Genomic DNA, 14,336 nt, shown 5'->3' on the forward strand with positions numbered 1-14,336 from the left:
TCAGACCGATAGCTTACATTTTCTTTATGAATAAAGATGAATTATTATATAGAAAAAACAGTACAAGCGTTCTGATTGGCTCATGGGTCGTCATGCCAGCCACGTATTGCTCTCCTGGTCTGATAGGGATCCGTATTGCCCTCTGACGTCATTTTCAAAATGAGCGATATTGATAGACATCAACAGACATCCCTCTGAACAATACCAGAGGCCTTATGATTTTTTTTTCAGTCTGACCACGCAAATACTAGACTAGCCCCTGTTAAATAGAATGGAATAAGAATGCACTCTCTCTTCTCTCTCTTTCTTCTCTCTTCACTCTCTCTCCCTCTCTCTATTCTCTAAACATAACAAACGTCAGTAAACAGCTGGATGAGGCTTTGAAATCAGGATTTCGTGAGTTTTTGTTTGTTTATTTGTTGAGGAACCGTCGGACCAGTTGTGACGTCATGTTTTCAGCAGCGTAATGTTGTGGTTGATTTATCACAAACATCAGGGGACGAACACCGTCATGACCTGTTTGTCTGGTGCTGCGGGTCAGAGGAGAAGGAGGTGCAGCCGTTTGGTGGCGCGAGGAGCACTGCGCGGAGGAGGAAGTGGAGGAGGAGGAGGGGGAGGGGGGAGCGCGGCGGGGGGAGGAGGGAGGGGGGGGCGGGGCATGTGAGCTTGTGAGCGCCGCGGAGCATGTCAGGGCGAAATTCTTAGATAAATGCCCCGTCGGATATTAAAACACATTTGGGGGGACTTGATGACAGAAAGAGTAACTTTTATTCTTAAATACTGATGAATCAAAAAAGTGTGCTCCAGCAAAAAGGGCACTTTACTCATCCAGGGCAAAAGGGCTGGTGCTTGAGCACCACTAGGGCTCTATCTGTGCACGTGCCTGACCTTCACTAACCAATGGGGCTCTTTGTGAGACGCAAATCAGTCTCTTACGGTTTTACATAAACTGTCTGCAGCCAATGGACTGTGTGAACGGAATCACGTGATTGATTATCCCCTTTGATTAATGAAAACTGTTTATTATATATCCCTGGCTCCGGCACTTCTTCCTCTGCCAGGCCGTTTCAGATTCATATAAACTTGTATAGTGAACGATTAATATATGACAAATAATAGCATAAATAACTTACAAACAATATGTTTGAAAACAAAGTGTAAAGAAGTACATTTTAGTAATTGCACAGAACTTAAACTTATATTTTTCTTATAATATATATTCCAATATAAGTACAATACTTTATTATATTTGCAATGGACGATTGAAAATGTCAGTATATTTTAAGTATGTATATGTTTTGCCTGGGTTTTCTTACTTTCCACAGTAGTACAATTGTGAGATTACTGTAGTTAAGTACACATAACTATATTTCTCTCTTTAAAGTATTTGAAGTGGGATGTAGCATAACAGGGAACTACTGAAGTAATGTACACATGTCTCTACAGTACTTAAGTACTTTGATACCGCCAGTTTCAGCAATACATTGTGAAGGAATCACTGTGTCTCTCCTGGTCACCTCAGCGTGACAGAGATGACTGGCACTGAGCGTGAGACAGTTATTCAGATGACGTTCCTTTCACCGGTTCAACAACAATAAACAATAACATGAGCATTAAGCAGAGTTGAAAACAGGGCTTCATTGTACATTAAACACAGCGATGGGTTGATTTAACACAGTCACGTGATTTGTATTTTTTGTGCTTGTCCTGTCTTGCAGTTCTTAGAACTCAAGTTAAACATAATGAAAACAGTTTTTAAGTATATCAGTTATATACAGAACATATCTGCAAAATGTTCACTGATTTAATCATTGAGACTTCTTTATTCTAGCTCTCACTTGTATTATGTACTTGATGAAAAACTATTTTTTGCCACACGGCTGCAAAGATCATTCTGGTTGCTATCACTCATTCTGATTTTAATTAATTGAACTTAATTATACAATTTTGAAAGTCTTTTATTATCATTGAGTTATATTGCTCAATGACTGTGCATATATATATAGAAGGAAATATGCTTTGTTTATCAAACAAAACTCTTAGGAATATGCATGATTGTAAGTTAGGATATGTGTTATAATGGAAATGCACTATATTGTCCTTTATGACTTGAAATAAAGCTAATTTGTCATGGTGACACAGTGTCTTATTCCTTATTATAGCACTTCCTGTGTCTGCCCCTTGTTTCTTTCTAACACTACTGTCTAACTATTATGTGTAAACCACAAATGATTCTCGAAATGACTGAAGTCCAGAAATTCAGGAATATCAGGATTAACTTGCATTTCCAACACCACCCTATTGTTACATAACAACTCTCGGTCAGTGGCCCTAACTTTCAAGCTATGACTCTCTAGGTGCCCACTATAGCATCAACTTTAGACGTGTCTGGAAGCGTGTTTATATGCACACGTCGAAACAAAGCTCTCTCTTTAGGCAACGAAATCACTTACTTAGGTTTTGAAAAACATTGTGGTTGACATTAACTTGACTGACTAAAGATTCATGTGCTGAGCGAGTGATGGAAAGAAATCACTATCTATTTTTTAAATCTTGGTATTAAAAAAAAAACAATCTATCAATGATTCACACACACTTCATTTTTCACAGATGTCTAATGGAATGAATTCCCTCTTCCTGGAAGAAAGAGTGAAAGCATAATTTGAAACCACAGGAAAACATTTGATTTATTTTCTTTTTCTCATTCTGTCTTTGTCCTTCTTGCTGTCTCACCATCTTTCAATGTAATGGTGGACATCAACACAAAATAATGTGAGCTTTATGGAGGTCCTTAGAGACTTGTACAGCTCAGCTGGAGAGTTGGGTGTATGCACATACAGAAGTAGGAAGAGAGAAAGAAAGAAAGAATGAAAGAGAGAGCAAGGCAGCAAACAGTTTGTGAGAAAAACGAGGCAGCACCATAACCACCATCAGGAATTAAGCAGTTAAAGGGAGAATTGAAAGGCATTTGATGTTTGAGGAGCCTTTGAGACAATGTTTTATCTCTCTCCTTCCAACATCATCAAAATAGGCTTGGGACTGGAATGTAACACACATGCACACACACACACATACAGAAAAGTTAATTTCACCAATGCCCTTTTAATGTCAATCTGCTGTTATGAAAGCAGGGATAAGCAGTGAAAAATAAAACAAGGAAGAAAAAAACATTTGATACATTTCTTGTGTGTAAGCATTGAGCAATTTGATAGTAAAATATCCAATCATGCTGTCACAGAGAGGAATATTGGTTTATCTAATGCTCTTTCATTCTTTCTCTATTTCATTTTAATGTGTGTGTGTGTGTGTCTGCAATATTTTGAAGCAGGATATTTGTTAGGTACTTACATCTTTCACTGAAGCTTTATAGACACATTCTGAAAAAAAAGGTTCTGACTAAAAGGTGGATCACTTTATAGAGGCTTAATATTCAATATAGTAGTGTGAAAGTATTCATGACAAAAACTGTTTGAAAAAATATGAGTGATGTGCAAATTATTGCAGAAACAAAAGACCCAAAAGAAAATTCCGAGGTCAAACCAAACACACACCTTGTGTGTAAAACATCCACTTTATGGCTGGAAACTACAAGCAATGTTACAGAGTTGGATGTAATGAAAACCACATTTAATTACCTCCTGTATTTTTTTTACTTTTTTAAATTACTATAACAAGGCCTAGAATAAGTTTGATTATTACATTGGATGGGTTTATGTGTCCTCTACCTCTATCACAGGTTCCATAACCCGTGGGTTCATTAGACTTTGAAGGATCAGCGGTAGCGGTTTGAGTGTCGAGTCTTATCTGCTCTGAGGATATCCAGACACATTGTACATGTCTGCTTGTGAATGTAAGACAAGTTAAAGAAAGACATTCATTTATTCAGATTGTGCCGTAGACATTTCAGTTTCACAATCCCTTAGTCGATGATCCGCTACACTGACATACCCTTCCCGAAGTGGTAGAACAGAGATAAGAGAGACCAGATGGTTGGGTTGGGGATATGTTACTTGCATGTGCCTGAACTGAAACAGACGGAAAGGGGTAATAGATGTTTAGTAGCTGGTGAACAAGTTTTACAAAATGCCGCTGTAACTAGGTAACTGACAAGGTCAAGTTCGACAGTTTAGCAGTGAATGCTTAAATACAATATTCATATTGATGAGATTATAGTATTTGACAGCTGCAGAACTAGAAGTAAAGAAACCTGGTTATTTTGAAAGATGAGATAACAATTAAAAATACATAACTATTTTATACTCATTCAGTGGTCTGACAATAAAAAACTAAACAATGTATAGGGAACAACGGTATTAGGAATTGGGCTGCATTAGGTGACCACAGAAAGCAGGAAGACACTGAACGGAGGTTGCAAGGCCTGTCACGCTCTTGACATTACTGAGAGTCAGGGCTGGGTGTTAGTTCAATTCAATTCAGTTTATTTGTATAGCCCAATTTCACAAATTACTAATTTGTCTCGGAGTGCTTTACAATCTGTACACATAGACATCCCTGCCCCAAAACCTCGCATCGGATCAGGAAAAACTCCCAAATAACCCTTCAGGGGGAAAAAAGGGAAGAAACCTTCAGGAGAGCAACAGAGGAGGATCCCTCTTGAGGATGGACAGATGCAATAGATGTAATGTGTACAGAAGGACAGATTTAGAGTTAAAATACATTCAATGAATATGACAGTGTATGAATAGTTCATTGGAGGCATATTCCACGATGGAGACCTCCACGATCCATCAGGCAGATGGAGGTAGAGAGGAGTGGGCGGAGTCTCAAGTTAAGAATGCTAACTGCCATCTCTCAATTTTTTCGTCTTCACAAATTTAAAGCTTTGATGTCGCCACTTTGATCATTTTTTTCCGCCTGTAGCTTTTATTCCTTGTCTTTTATCATCACACATACTTCGAAAAAATGTGTTGCCACTTTAAGACATTTTTAAAACATTAAAAGGCTCATAAGAATGTATTGTACCCTCAAATAGGAAATGCAAAAGCTGAAGAGCTATTATGAATATTATATTTAACATCTGTCAATATACCCACCTCACTGTTGTACACTATTCCTTTAACTGACTATATGGTTTAAGTTGGCCAAGGTATATATGTTGACTCAAATGTGTCTCCTCATGTATTCAGTTCAAAACTAAAGATCAAGATGTGTTTTCCTCTCGCTGTAACAGCAGGAAGTTGGCACTTAGGATGTAGCTGGATTAGAACCTAATGCTAAAAAAATCCCCACCAGACACATATAAAAGGGTATTTAGGTCAGATGAGTGTCCACTTTACTGATGTCACTGTGTATAATTCTGTGCATTTAAGTATTTAAGACATGACAAGGAAACACAGTCATGTCCCACTGCCACTTGAGGCTGCAATATCCATTTGTCTGACCAAAAGACGATCTTCTTTTCTTATCTCCATTCATGTTACTAAATAATAGGTCTCAATCTTGGTTTATGTTCGTATCCAGATTTGGGTCAGGCTTCACTCTACTGAGTAAGTCAACATGGTCCTCATGGATGTCACAGACGGATTACTAGGGATTTAGCCTGTTTATGCTATGGCTAAAAGGTCAGAGAAATGTTAGTGCAGCGTGACTGCAGGATAACAAGTGGACAATGGTTGTGTGTGTGTGGGGGGGGGGGGTGGGGGGGGAGGGGAGGGGGACGACAAGTGCATGAGTGGGAGGGAAAGAGGAAAAGGCAGTATGATAGATTATTAAACTATTCCAATGGTGTATAATGTCATTAGAAATCCTACTTTTGATGTAATCTTAATAACAACACTCAACTTCCTTGCAACACATTTAGTGTTGCATCGCTCACCGACTCCTCAACTCACTCTTTCTCACTCTTTGCTCACGTATGTGCACACATCCACACACAAAAGGGTCTTATCAGGCTGCTGTGTGTCTGAAGTGTTGTTTTCATATTGCAACCGTATTTCATTTTGGCCTACTTTCTTAAATTTGCCTATGGGGTTTTGTACGGGGAGAGGAACCATCACATTTATATATGAAGGAAAGGAAAGAAAGGTTGGAGAGTTGTTTATGTTCACGTTCATTTTCCTTGCCTGATCCCTATCTCTATATCCTGCCCTTTTTCCTATTGTAGTTCATGTACTGCATTTTCTCTTTTGTCTCTCCACAAGCGTGTGCTGCTGTGCAAGACGGGTTTAATCACTGAGGGCCATGTGCCGTGGGGAATGATACTTAAAAGCTGAGGGGCAAAGGGAGGAAAGGAAATATTTATTTTAGTCTTTTGTGGAATGGTATTCTAGAGACAAATCAAATAAAAGAAACAACAATAAGTCTTCCAGTCAAAATCTGTCTTTGTTGAAGACGAGATGGGATGAATGCATAATGAAGTGGTAGACGGTATCCTCTCTATTTCAACATTTATATTTCATAAAATGTCAAATTTATCAAACTCTTTATCAAATTTCTTGCGATGAGTTGTGGAGAGAGCTGTTCCCTCAACAAGTTATTTGCTTACTTGCTGTTGCATCACAGATTTCACAATGTTTATTGTGACTTTTGTGCTGTAACAAATGGTAACTCACTGGAAACATATAAAGATCATGTCCACGAGCAGAGAGAGAGAGAGAGAGAGAGAGTAAAAAAGGGAGATATAACATTTTGAAGTTGATCCATTCACTTTTGAATGATATTACCGCGAGAAAAACATGTTCACACAAACACTGAGGTGCACACATACACAGTCTGTCCACAACACACATACATGCTCAAACATTCATGAACATAATGGCTCTTGTTGGTGACTTTCAATTTGTTGCGGTTAAAACAAACTCACTTTAAAATAATTTGTGTCTTTAACACGGTAGATGCTTATTTGCATAGAGACTATATGTTTATTAATGGAATGTGAATGTTCATGTGTGTGTGTTTGTGTATCGCAATCTTTTCCATACATTATATTTTAGATCATGAAAGCAATTTAAGACAACATACATAACCAGTTTAACCTAGACATCAGAGAGAACAGTTAGCAGGTGAATGCAAATCAAAGTCTAGTTTGGTTGTTGTGAAATTAAAATTAAGCTATATTCATTTCCAATCGTGTCACATGCTCCTGACATGTGTGTGTGTGTGTGCAAACTAAGCAAATGTGGCTGCTATTAACTGTTAACATTATATTTAATGAAAACAAGTGGAACTAAAGCAGCACTAATGACTATGATAACAAAGGCATTATGTCACATTATTATAAAAGCATCTGCATTAATAATAATGTGACATAATTTCTTTATCAATATTTATAAATGTTTTTGTTATAGGGAGTCTGGGGACTAAATATATGAATACATAACTGCTTATATGGACTATTTTGAATTGCTGAACGTTTTCAGACGTCTGCTCTGAAAGACTTTAGTTCTACACAAGTTCTACACATAATACACCAAATATGGACTTCCTTTATAAGGAGACAATTATATGTCATCATTAGTCTCACCGATTGGTTCCCGAATATCATGAAATCAGTTAGTATCTGGTGTTAGGCCTGTTGAGAGGCAGGTACCATATTATGAGTGAAAGAGAGAAGAGTGGCATGCATTTGAGGATGTGCAACTTTTTGATGGGAACTTGGTGGACTATGATGGTGACCCACATCCTTGCAGTGTTTTGTTTAGTTCCTGCCTGTTTCCTCCTATCTGTTGACCATGGACTGAGGCCAACTCAGAGCTCTGTGCACGGCTGGCAACACAAGAGGAGTGTCGCCAAAAGTAGGACCTGCACATAAAAAGTTGCAATATGTTGTTTTGTTCTCTGTTTGTAATAATATTGTCTTGTACACACACACACACACACACACACACACAGAAACACACTACTATTATTGTTAAGGTGAGAGCTACTCTTTTCTTTTGTGTTTTAATAAAATACATTTCACCTCATCCTCCTGAGAACCAAGGGCAAATAGTGTCTTCCAACTTCTTATTTTTATGTGAATTCCTACCCAATAAGAGTTAAATAAACATCTTACAATTTAAACATCAGTGGACCACAGGACCATTTCCGTGTGAAATGACATAAAAATATAGAAGATAAACTAACAAATTATGGCTGAGTGATATTAATACATTAATATATTCAACTTGATTATTGAACTAAATCATTCATCCATCTGGATTGTTTTTCTTGTTGGTTGAAGGATAGTAAAACTGAACATCTTATTCAATTAAGTTTATTTTGTATAGCCCATTATCACTAATTACAAATTTGCCTCAGAGGGCTTTACAATCTGTACACAAACGACATCCCTGTCCCAGGACCTCACATCGGATGAGGAAAAACTCCCCAAAAAAAGGAAAAAACCCTTTAACAGGAACAAATGGGAAGAAACCTTCAGGAGAGCAACAGAGGAGGATCCTTCTCCCCGGATGGACAAATGCAATATTTGTCATGTGTACAAAAGGAATCATTACAGAGTTACAACACATTCAATCAGTATGACAGAGTGTATGAATAGTTTGTAGTAGGCATATTCCAGAGAGGAAGCAGAGTTAATAATGTGCAATGGAGAGATGAAAATTCATCCATAAGTAGAGAAAGAAAAAACGTCCCCCAGCAGTTTATAGACCTAGAGCAGCATATCAAGGGGCTGGACCAGGCCAAACCTGATTCAGCCCTAACAATAAGCACTATCAAAGAGGAAAGTCTTAAGTCTACTCTTAAATGAGGTGACTGTGTCTGCCTTCCGGACTGAAGGTGGAAGCTGGTTCCATAATAGAGGATCTTGATAACTCTGGCTCCCATCCTACTTTTTAAGAGTCTGGGAACCACAAGTAGCCCGGCATTTAGTGAGCGCAGCTCTCTTGTGGGGCAATATGGTATTACAAGCTCCTGAAGATATGATGGAGCATCACCAATCAAGGCTTTGTAGGTGGGGAGAAGAATTTTAAATGTGATTCTTGATTTTACAGGGAGCCAGTGCAGAGCAGCTAATACTAGAGTAATGTGATCTCTTTTCTAAGTTTTAGTGAGTACACGAGTTGCAGCATTCTGGATCAACTAGAGGGACCTAAAAGACTTATTAAAGCAGCCTGACAACAAGGAGTTGCAGTAATCCAGTCTAGAAGTAACAAACACGTTATGGTCAGAACTAACTTAGAACCGATTTATTTATTTTTATTTTCTAAACCATGGGCGTCGTAAGGCCTATTTTAGGGAGCTTCAGCCCCCCTAAAATGTTCTTCAGCTCCCCCCCCCCCCAAATATTTTTGATTTAGTATTTTTTTTTTTCATGAAATATAACTCTTGTTTCTCACATTGACACGTTATTTATAACTCTAACATGCTACATATCTGCGTGTAATCTGGTTTGTATGTTTTATACCCCTTCAAATAACAATCCCATAGCCAAGTTATCATACTTAACCAGTGGTCCCCAAACTACGGCCGTATCCGGCCCGCCTCCACATTTGGTCCGGCTCCCTGAACAATACCAGAGACGCGTTCCGATTTATTCTTTTTTTCACCTGGCCCGCTGCCGTTGAGATTGCAGTGAGACCAGTGGTGTAGTGGTCCCTGGAGAAGTGGGTATACTCTTAATTTTGCAATTTTTTTAAGCAGCCCATACAGCAAAGGATAAACGGCCTGTTTTATAAATAGTGACATACTCTATTTAGTTTACCCAAAAATTATTAACCTAGTATTATTTACACATTGCCACATGATTCCTGCTGCTTGACCTCAGGGAATAAGGATTATGAAATTATTGACCCAATACTGACCCACAGACTGGTAAGAGACAACTACATAATTATGCAATTTGAGTAAACTATTCCTGATCCTTACTCCATCCACACAAAATTGGACAACTATTCTCTCGCCTTGCAAGTTGTCCATATAGACCTTTCTTTCTTTTGTAAACTGTCTCTTGGAACAGCTAATTTACAAAACATAGTGTAGGTCAGAGTGTGGTACTATTATAAAAATAACATGACTTGGAGCAGATATTACTGGTCCTACACAGGTGGTGTTATGCATGAGTATAACATATATTCAACATGAGGCAAACACAGTTTTACAGTGAGAGATTTGTTTATTTTTTAACATTTATTTAAATAAATTATTTCAAAACTGAATTTGACCATGCATCCTTGTTCATGTTTCACTTTAAATTAAAAACACAAATCATCCTCTTCCACACATCAAAACCAATTAGATAAACTCAAAAGTGCAAAGTCCTAAAACTGAAAAAATAAATGGTTTTCAACAGCTGAACACTATTTTAGCATACCTCTTGAGATATATACAAATATCACCACAAATATTGAATATCATCATTCAAATAATTCAACAATATATTAAAAGCGATGTGTTACAAAACAACAATATCTAGTTAACAATGAACACAAATATATACATTTGACAACATATCCATGAAAACCACAGTGACTCTCAACACAGTGCTGGGTTTCTAAATAAGTGCTCATATTACAGTATATTCCAGACAGACTTGCTTTCTGCAGGGGTTTTCACACCGCATTGCCTGAAACGCATAGACGAGGCAGCACGGTGTCTCTTCAACCAGGTTCTCGTATACTTTTGAGGATCAAACATGGAAGTAGATGGGCCATTGATATTAATCATCATCAAGTTTGATATGTTTGAGATCAGTAGGACAGCCCTCTTGTCTGAGCTTATATTGTTCATAAGGCTAAAGTTCCTCTCACACTCTGCTGTGCTGACAGGGAATGTTTTCATACAGTTCATGATGGGCTTTAGGTCCTTGGGCTCACTATTGGGCTCTTCCAGTAGGTCTCGCATCCCATTCAGTGCTTGGTCTGTGCACTTTGGCGACTGTTTTTACAGCCAACAGCACATACAGTATCAAGGGCATTTTGAACTTGTGCGACGCACAGCCAGATTCTGGCACAAATATGGCAGCACTTAAGCATAGGGACGTCACGTGGAAACCATGAATTTGGGCAAATTATAAAAACGGGTACTTTTATTTTATAAAAGTTTACAAGTGCTTCTTCCTCACGAAGTATCAGTGTGCGACACGCTTGTATCGTCAGCTTTAGTCGTACTTTCTGTGAAATGCAAATGTTCGAATGCCAATTAAACTAGACAGTGAACATCAACATAATTAAAAAGTATCCTTGTGAGCATTCTAGCATGCATTTAGCTGAAATGCATGCTAGTCTGCATCCTGTACCAAAGTAGGCCTTTGGCCGCAGAGTCTCCATGACAGTAGACAACAGGAAATGGATAACATTTATTAAGTGCATTTATAAGAAGGACTTTATACCTCTCATCCACACACACAGAGTAAGGTACTACATAGCTTTAAAATTATGAGCAATTTGGGGTTCAGTATTTTGAGCAAGATAATGTTCTAGTTTGACTCTAATAGCTTGGTTCTGTAAAGATATAATAAGCTGATGCTATTCGGATACTTAATCATTAATTGAATGACCATGAAAATACAGGCTGGATGGGAAAGGTGAAATAGAGAGATTACAACTAGTATATTCTTTTCTTTTGTGTTTCTACATTTCCCCCAGGTTGAATACACACACGCACACACAACTATTCTAAACATTTTCTTCAAGTGTGTTTTCATAAAGTAATTTGGAACTCCCGCCGTATTAGTGGGAATATGCAGAGTTAAAATAGTGCAAGGAAAGCAAGTCTTGCAGTGACAGCACTTTTCAACACAATAAAAGCTCTGTGCAAGATGCCAGAAAGCATCGCTAGATAAAGTGTCCTTAATTCTAATCCGGGGAGAAATGTGAATGAAAATATGGAAGGAGAATGTCTTTCTGGTGCAAATGAGGATTTTATTTTTTCTCTTTTCGAGGAAAGTACTGCTTTGTGCAAATCTGTTCAAACTGGCTATAATTACACTGCCCTATTAAAATCTCTTATTGTCTAATTTGGAAATAATTACTCACAGTAGACTTCCTTTGACACAAATATGAGAAGAAATAGTTATCACACACATACAGTCATAAAAATAGAAACAATTCTTAAAGTTTAGACAAGATTACCCAATAACTGAATACATGCGTAACAACTAAAACACAACTATCATCTAACGCATCATCTGCAGTGGCGGTGCGTCAATAGAGTGCGCTAGGGCGCCGCCCCACTTGAAAAAAAGAAAAGAAATATATATTATATATACTGTCAAAAAACATTGTATACCAAATAATTTAACTTTGAAATATACCGTTTTGACACGCTAAATGTGTGTGGGAGACCGTAAGCCCCTGTCAACAACCACTTAAGTTAAATGTGACAAAATATAATATATCGCCATTCATCATCACTGAGAAAAGCCCCTCCCCCTTTTACAGGCGCCGGCCAAATGTGAGTCTATGGCAGCGAGCAAACGTCTCACGGTTGTTGTGGCAAGGACAGCTTCTCATTGGCGGATGAAACTTGAATCTTCAGGCGCAGAAATGTGAGCCCTGGCCAATGACATTGTTTCTTATTTCAACGTGATTGGACTATTCGTCGAATCAGAGACCTTTATCATTCCCTCACAGCCCATATAGCTCCCACGTATCTACGCGAGCAATATAGCTAGCAGAGACTTTATGTTAGTATGGCGACTGAAAACTCTGTGGTATCTTATCTCTACGCGAAACACCTTTCAATCGATGATCAGATGTTGACAAGAAGAGGCTGAAAGAGTTGGGACCCCGAGCGTCCGGATAAAAAAATTCAGCAGCAAAGCAGTGACCGTGGGAGGACGTACACCCGGAGCTTCTCCTCAACCAAAGCTGGTAGCTCAGTGAGTAATGCGTCTTTTTGTTTCTCCTGTCTGTTGTTCCAACTTTATAACTTTATCTAAAATACCAATTCAACCCCCAACAAGATAGTTTGTGTGTGTGTGTGTGTGTGTGTGTGTCATAGAGACTAGAGCATCAAGGGGGCTCCTGGCCTTTTGTCTATGTTGATGAGCCATCAAGACTCACAAAACACAGTTTTTTGTCAACTCTGATTGTTGGCTTTTGTCTGTCGTATGAAGCCTGTTTGTAGTAGATATTTCCTGTCTCTGTCTCTCTCTATATATTTAACTGTAGGTTTGTGACACCATACTTGGTCACACCAGGGAACGCTTTGCCTTCAAAGACCACCTCATCAGTGCCACCTTACTCCAGGGCCCCCAGTTTGAATGCTACGTCAATGTATTCCCTGAAGTTGCTCTGGCCACCAAATTGAAGGCCTATTCAATGCTCAATGGAAGTAAGCTGAAGACAGAGCTTAGCCTCATCTATGGCACAGAGGAATTTCGATCCTGTTGTGGTGCTGTGGATCTTTTCCAGTTGTTAAAATAATCTATGGTAGGTATTTTCAGAGACACAAACACTGCTGAAAATCATCATCACAACTCCCATGACCACTGCTGAGGTTGAGAGGTGTTTTTCAACACTGAAAAGGGTTACAACCGTTCTCAGGAACATCATGACTCAGGAGAGACTGAATGCCTTAGCCATGCTCTCAATGGAAAAAAGGCGTGTCACAGACATGATTGACATAAACCAGAGTTATTGAGATGTTTGCCAACTTGAAAGAGAGGAGGGCTGAATTTCTTTACAAGTAGTGGGGCCTACTCTGTCAAACACCCAATGTAAAATATGATGTATCTCTTTCTGAATCTATTCTGCTCTAAACCTCTTTCATGTGAGGGTGTGGACACCTCTTTTATTCTGTAAACCTCTGAAACCCAACCCAATGTTTCTTAAATCATTCTGCTCTGAACCTCTCATACCCAAAGTTACAGTTTGTTGATAGTTGTTATTGGACAGCACTGTGTTTAAAAAGAATAAAGCTTTATTTTTATAATATTCTTCTCAAAACCTCTTTTCTTCAAATTTTGGGGTGCTATTTAAACCGCGCTGCCCAACTGCGCCCAGAGTGCTTTACAATCATGGCCATGGCCCTGTTGAGACTCCGCCCACTCCTCCTCTCTCCCTCCATCTGCCTGATGGATCGTGGAGGTCTCGATCGTGGAATATGCCTACTACCAACTATTCATACACTCTGTCATATTCATTGATTGTGTTGTTACTGTGTTTTAATTTATGTATAATAATTCCTTCTGTACACATTACATCTATTACACCTGTCCATCCTGGAGAGGGATCCTGTTAGGACTCAGCCAGCCGGGGCCCCACCTCCAGAGCACACCTGAAGCCACTCTGCACGTCGCAGCTGTAGCTCGTTAGACAGGGAAGAAATAGAAGGACTGCCAGTAGCTCGCTGCGAGTTCGTTCTTGAGGCTCAGTAGGAGAGCTCAGTCAACCCTGGAGTGTGTTGATGTCCAGAGCGTTTTTTTGGATTAT

The sequence above is a fragment of the Pseudoliparis swirei genome, chromosome 20, assembly GCF_029220125.1.
Source record: "Pseudoliparis swirei isolate HS2019 ecotype Mariana Trench chromosome 20, NWPU_hadal_v1, whole genome shotgun sequence".
Classification (NCBI taxonomy): domain Eukaryota; kingdom Metazoa; phylum Chordata; class Actinopteri; order Perciformes; family Liparidae; genus Pseudoliparis; species Pseudoliparis swirei.